Source organism: Limulus polyphemus, unplaced genomic scaffold, assembly GCF_000517525.1.
Source record: "Limulus polyphemus unplaced genomic scaffold, Limulus_polyphemus-2.1.2 Scaffold261, whole genome shotgun sequence".
Classification (NCBI taxonomy): Eukaryota; Metazoa; Arthropoda; class Merostomata; order Xiphosura; family Limulidae; genus Limulus; species Limulus polyphemus.
The window spans coordinates 593764-599997 of NW_013665871.1; positions in this window are offsets into that span (position 1 = coordinate 593764).

Below are 6234 nucleotides of genomic sequence, written 5' to 3' on the forward strand. Positions count from 1 at the left end.
GAGGGTGGGTGGTGATTACTAGCTGCCTTCTCTCTAGTTTTTCACTACTAAATTAGGGTCTGCTAGCGTAGATAGCCCTCGTGTAGCTTTGCGCGAAATTCAAATCCAAATCTAATAATGGAATAAGTTTTATGTTGTTTGTTTTCACAATTTCTGTGATCATACGAAAGTGAAGAAACTGATAATTTGAAATAATTAGCAACCTTAACGTCAAAGAGTGTTCCGTCAGACTGCACTTTTTAGCAGTAAGTTAAAGTTCAATAGCTCCAACAGTATGACCAGTTTATCTCTTACGTACATTGGTGATCAGACACCTGTTATCAGTCATGAGCAGAAGAAGGTGTACTGCACTATCATTATCAACCACCAAGCTCTGATTCTCAGGCTGTGTTCCAATTAAAGGTCCTGAGCTCTACTGCAAGAAATTCTCTAGGCTTTACATAACACAAAGCTGGAAGGCACCAAAGTGGTAATTAACCTAACATACTTATATCCATAAATTGTTTCACAAAGTGATTCAAGATTCGTCTATTGTTTGATACTTTGGCACAGTCTGTAGCTGGTGTATTGGTTTGGAGCATCAGAAGAGCTCCACATAGATCAGGGAGCCAATTTCAGCATCCAGTTTTTCTATGACATGTGTAAAGTGTTTGGTGTGGTGAAGACACACACTTCATCTCATTACTCCCAGTTTGATGTTTAGCAGAATTGGTAATAGAAGCTACCAAAGATATGCTTGGCGAGTTTGCTAATTCTGGCCGAACTGACAGGGGTAAACACTTAATGTACATCATGATAGCATACAGAGCAACTGAACAAATGGGTACAGGTTGTTTGCGGAATATGCTTATGTTCAGGAGGAAATCTTAATCCCTATTGATGTGACGTATGGTGCTTTCCCTTAGAGCAGATGTTTCACAATGATCACAGGAACATGTGGAGTGGTTAAGGCCTGCATTAATTGATGCACACAAGTTTGCACGTCAACAGTTAGGAAAGGCCATTAAACACCAAAAGAAGATGTCCAGCATTAGTGCAAATTTTGTACATTGTTTGCTGTACGGAGAACGAACTGACCAAGACAGAGTAAATTCCAGAATAAAACTATAGAACTTCCTCTATGGAGCATAACCTTGAATATTGCTGATCATTACCAGAGACTAAACAAGGCCATTGGCTACTTGATGAAGTAGGACGAGGCTTATACCTTTGACGATACTATGGCATAGTGTGTGGCTGATGTGCTGGTAGAGCAGTGGATAGTCTGGTTTCTAGCACCAGAAGAGATCAATGGGCTAGTTTCAGAAACCAACTGTTCCCTAAGTTGTGTAAAGTGTTAGATATACGTGTGGTGAAAACACACACACACTTCATCTGATTACCCCAGTCTCATGGTTTAGCAGAATTAGTAATACAAACTATCAAGCAAATGTCTGATGAGTTTGTTAATCCTGGCTAGATTGACTGGGATGAACAATTTATCTACGTCTTGATGATAAAAGAGCAACTGGGCAGTGATCTACAGGTTGTTTGCTGAACATTCATGTTTGGTGGAAATCTTGCTCTCTGTTGATGTGATGAGTGTCCTTCCTCTGAACAGTTGATCCACGATGTCTACAATAATATGCAGAATAGTTAAGTTTGCATATAAACAGCTAAAAAGAGGAACCAAATATGTGAAGTTCTATTGTAAGAAAATGGATGCACCAGCATGGAGACTGTGTCTAGCTTTAGTATGTATCAGCAGCATGAAAGCAGCGAGGATCTGTCTGAAGAGGACTATACCTCATATTCTGACAGATTGGTTCTTTGATGTATGAGTTACGGCTGATACAAGGCACATGAAAGCTCATTGAGCACATCGATAAGCTGCATCCTATGTCACAAACGAACCTCTAGTAAACTGGCTTAACCAGTGACCGTAAGGCCATTGCAGTCTTTCTTTATAAACTACTAATTAAATGTTTGAAGCAAAATGTTATCCATTGTTTCGAGAGAATCATTTACCTGTTATAGCTGAGTGGTGAGAACTCTACGAAGCATGATGCTTAGTCCTTATTAGATTCTCCTCCATATTCATGGATAATGTATGGCGATTCTATATGTAGTGAGAGAGTTGTGTTTCCTCTGAGTGTATTTTGATATTCAGTAATAAAACACAAATATTAATCCTGGCTGATGAGAATTGTAGCTAGAAAGTCTTAGTTTGGCTGAATTCTGCCAGTGATTGTTTATTTTGTGATGTCTAAAAAGAAAAACAAGTTGGGTTTGGTTATTGTTGCTTATTATTAAGCAAAAAGCTACACAAAGAGCTACCTGTGCTCTGCCCACTACCGGTATCAAAACCCGGGTTCTAGCAGTATAAGTTTGTTGACATACTGCTGCGCCACTGGGGGGGGGGGGCTACAGCAACTGAATCGTAGCTTCATAATTGAAACTTAGAAGGTTACCAAAGTAATTTACACAGAAGCCGGAGGCAGTCTGTTAAACTACTAAAATATGTGACAATGTGCAATGATGATATATTCATATAGTAATAAACGTGTATAAATAAATATATGTGCATGGTCTTACATACCAATATGAACATAATGTAACGTCATTGATAAGTGTTGTGTGACATGAATAGGTCAGTCACATAAAAACAGAATAATTATGCAACACGTGGATAGAAATAAAGGATTTGATCTGAATGTTAAGTCCTCATGATATGAAGTTAACTGTAATTTCAGACGTGTGATGTAACTGGAGATTCAGTGAACCTGTAATTTTTGTTAAAACTGGTGAAAAAATATTCCAACTTCAATATTTAAATATTATTAAGTTAGCGAATTTTCTTAGAATGATAAGAGTGACAGAGATACTCACACTGCACGTGAGAGAAAACATATTTTAACCTGGTGTTTTTCAGTAAGTGTAGTGTAAAATATACAAGCTCAAACTTTTCTGAATATTTTCTTAACATTGTTTCAACACAAGGTGTAGTCATAATGCGTGAAAATGTAAGTTGTAAGTGTACTAGGAGTGGGGCAGAAAGTACCTCGTCATGGTGAAGCTTTTTAAGTTGCAATAAAGCTAGTATTAAACTTGTATCTAGAAGAAGGTCCCTAAAGATAGAATAAAAGTTAGTAGATTCTAATGGTGAAAGTAAGGTTTGGTGCCACCTAATCTGAGTTAGCTCATGTATGCATGAATCAGTTTGCAATTTTTATCCCCATTCTTTCCTACTGGAACCAGGCTCTACCCATGTGATATACAAATAGTAAGAAGAGGAATGAGACCAGGTTGGAGTGTGAGCTGTGTGGCTGTTGTCTGACAGGAACAACGGAATGCACTACGGCTAAAGACATTGGTCAAGTAGAGATCCAATGAAGTCTAGAGACTGGGACGTTCACAGGAATTAGGGATACATTTTCTAGGGATGATATAGGGCATGAGTGCATGCAAGGCCCATAGAAATGTTCTTTAAACAAGGTACGATGTTACGATCCCATCTCCAAAGAATTGTAGAGCAGTTCTGATCGCAATCAAACAGTTATGACCCTTTTGCAACCTACATTCCTAGCTGAACTCTTAAGCAATTGAAATTAATTTGATATTACACTCTCAATTTGAACTTTTGTCATACTGGCTATCTCTTTATTCCCTTAGCCAGTGTCCAACCATCCAGCCTTGTTACTGACTTCTCATTAGAATTTAACACTGCAGAATATATCACTTTGACAAGAACAAATATTCCCAGGACTTCTTTTGCCACGAAAGAGTGAACTACGTGATCAATCTTCAGACTCCCAGTTCCAGCTTGACATTCCTCATGGATGGAGATGTGTTGCTTACCAATACATCGGATGTGGGAGAGCTCCCTAAATCTATTGTAGGTCTGGTACTGAGGTCTCCTGGAGCCAGGCATCCCCATTAGCCACAGTAACTCCTGCAGACTTAAGGCCTTTACTAAACATACCAATGTCAGAGTGAACCACCATGACTTCATTGTATCCAGAGATGTTAATCCTCAAGGCAGCTCAGCAGTAGATGCAACCACAATTGCTGACTACCGTGAAAGCAGGATCAACCCCTGCAAAGAAGCTCTGGGATCCGCCTCAGATGTGTCCGGTTAGAGAGTGGATTGTTGGAACCAGAAATGGCCGCATTTCTGGTAGGAATATCACACACCTAAACTGAAAAACTTTCCAAAAGTGTGGTCCTCTCGAAGGTCGACTAAGCTCCGGGAGAGTCATATTGAAAAGGGTCCTCTGTAGATGGTGTCTGTTACTTCTGAAGCTCTGTCTACGAAGTCAGATGTTACCACTGTGATGGTGCTTACCATAGTGGTCCAGACAAGTCAATCAACTCAGGCTACACTACCACCACCATGGAAGAAATGTATCATCATGAAGGAATATTGATGTCTACTACCAGAATAACCACCATTCAACCAGTGGATATATGAGGGACCTCTATCTTGTCGATAGTCAAGCAACCATCTATGAACTTTCCCTGAGAGTAGCACCAGAGAATGTCAAGAATGGAGTTCCCAACTAATCCACCAAAGCTCATCACAACTTGCCTACACTAGAGCAGATACTCATGTATAAGTGACACCGTCAAAAGTTGGTCACTGAATAGACTAAGATTTATACCCTTTATAACCAGGAGGAGAACTAAATGCAGCAGAGAACTACACATTCATTGTGGCTGGAAAATAAGGAGATATGGCACTTGCAGGCTAAGCTGGTAGATACCAAGTAGGCTCAGTGCATAACTGTTAATTGAAAGACCACTGCCACATGCAAGGATATGCTGGTGGGGCTAGGGTGAGATATGGCCGAGTGTATATGTATTTTGTATATTATTTTTGATATATTATTTAAGTGTATATATGTATATGTGTTTGTATTTTTCAAGTAGTGATTTGTATATACATAGACTGAATTGCTTTTACATTTTTTGGAATTAGTTCTTGTATACATATTTATGTTTTACACTATTTTTATAGAAAGTTGTGTTATGTATAAGTTTTATACTACACTCTGTACAATGACCCCTCTAAAGAGGCTTAAACACTAAAAACCAGGTTTTGAAACTCATGGTGGGCACAGCACAAATAGCCCGTTGTGTAACTTTGTTTAGCAAACAAACAAACTGTAACAGTGTGTATAGTTTATTTTTTTATTACTTTTGACGTGTGTATTGTGCCAAGTAACCTATTTTAAAGAGTTTTGTTTTTGTTTTTGATGATGTAGTTAAAAGAGGGTCTTTATTTTTGTGTGTTCATATGATTTATGATTTCAATTTGGAGAGTTTATATTTGATATATCTTATAATTACCAATGTATAGGGTTTCTATTTGACTATTATGTTAAATTTTGTTGAAGAGTTTAAGTTTGTATTGTTTCCTTTCGTGGCATCATCTTTCAAGGGCTTGATTTCACATAATTTCATTGTTAAAGTTTTTTACATTTTTCTGTTATTAATTAATTTATGTATGTAAATAATTTCAAATGGTTTTCATGTGTAGTTTTCTTTTCTTATTAAGGATTTTCTTAGTTTGTGTTTGTGTTTTTTGTTAAAGGATATTTGCACAATGTGATTTTGGACAATGTATTTTTGGTAAAAAGTTTTTGTTTAATTATGTGATGCAAATATATTATTTCATTACCAGATGTTTTTACTTTATTTTATTAATTAATTAAAAAGTTGTGTTGTCTTTGTTAGGTGTATGTGTTTACCAGAAAGAGAGAAGGTAATAATAAACCTTGGTCATTACGTTTTTGAAAATTGAATTGATTTTAAAATTAAGATTAATGTTAAATTGAGGAAAATCATAAAATAAAAGGACAGGATAATTTTCACCCCCATGTACCGCATCAGTTTTGGCGAAGTGTCTTATACAGGAATAACACATGTTTTCTTATTTCAGTGTAGAATATTTCAAAAATTTTCATTTTTTCCAGGTACATGCAGTTTTTGCATAATCTTTCTAAAGAAAGTTGGTAAATTAATTTTATACTAGCCAACCTTGTTCTTTTTAATTTCTTTGGAGATAACATCTGGTACAACATAAAGTGTATAACTGTGTTACGTATCTGCTTCTTTGTTTGTTTCCGGTAGAAATTCTTCGGAGGATCTTCAGCGATACGAGTCCTTTCTTGATTAAACCAGTTTATTCTTCCTCAATACAAACTTTCAGTACACAGAAGTTCCACAATCAGTACGTTTCTCGTCACTTTAAAC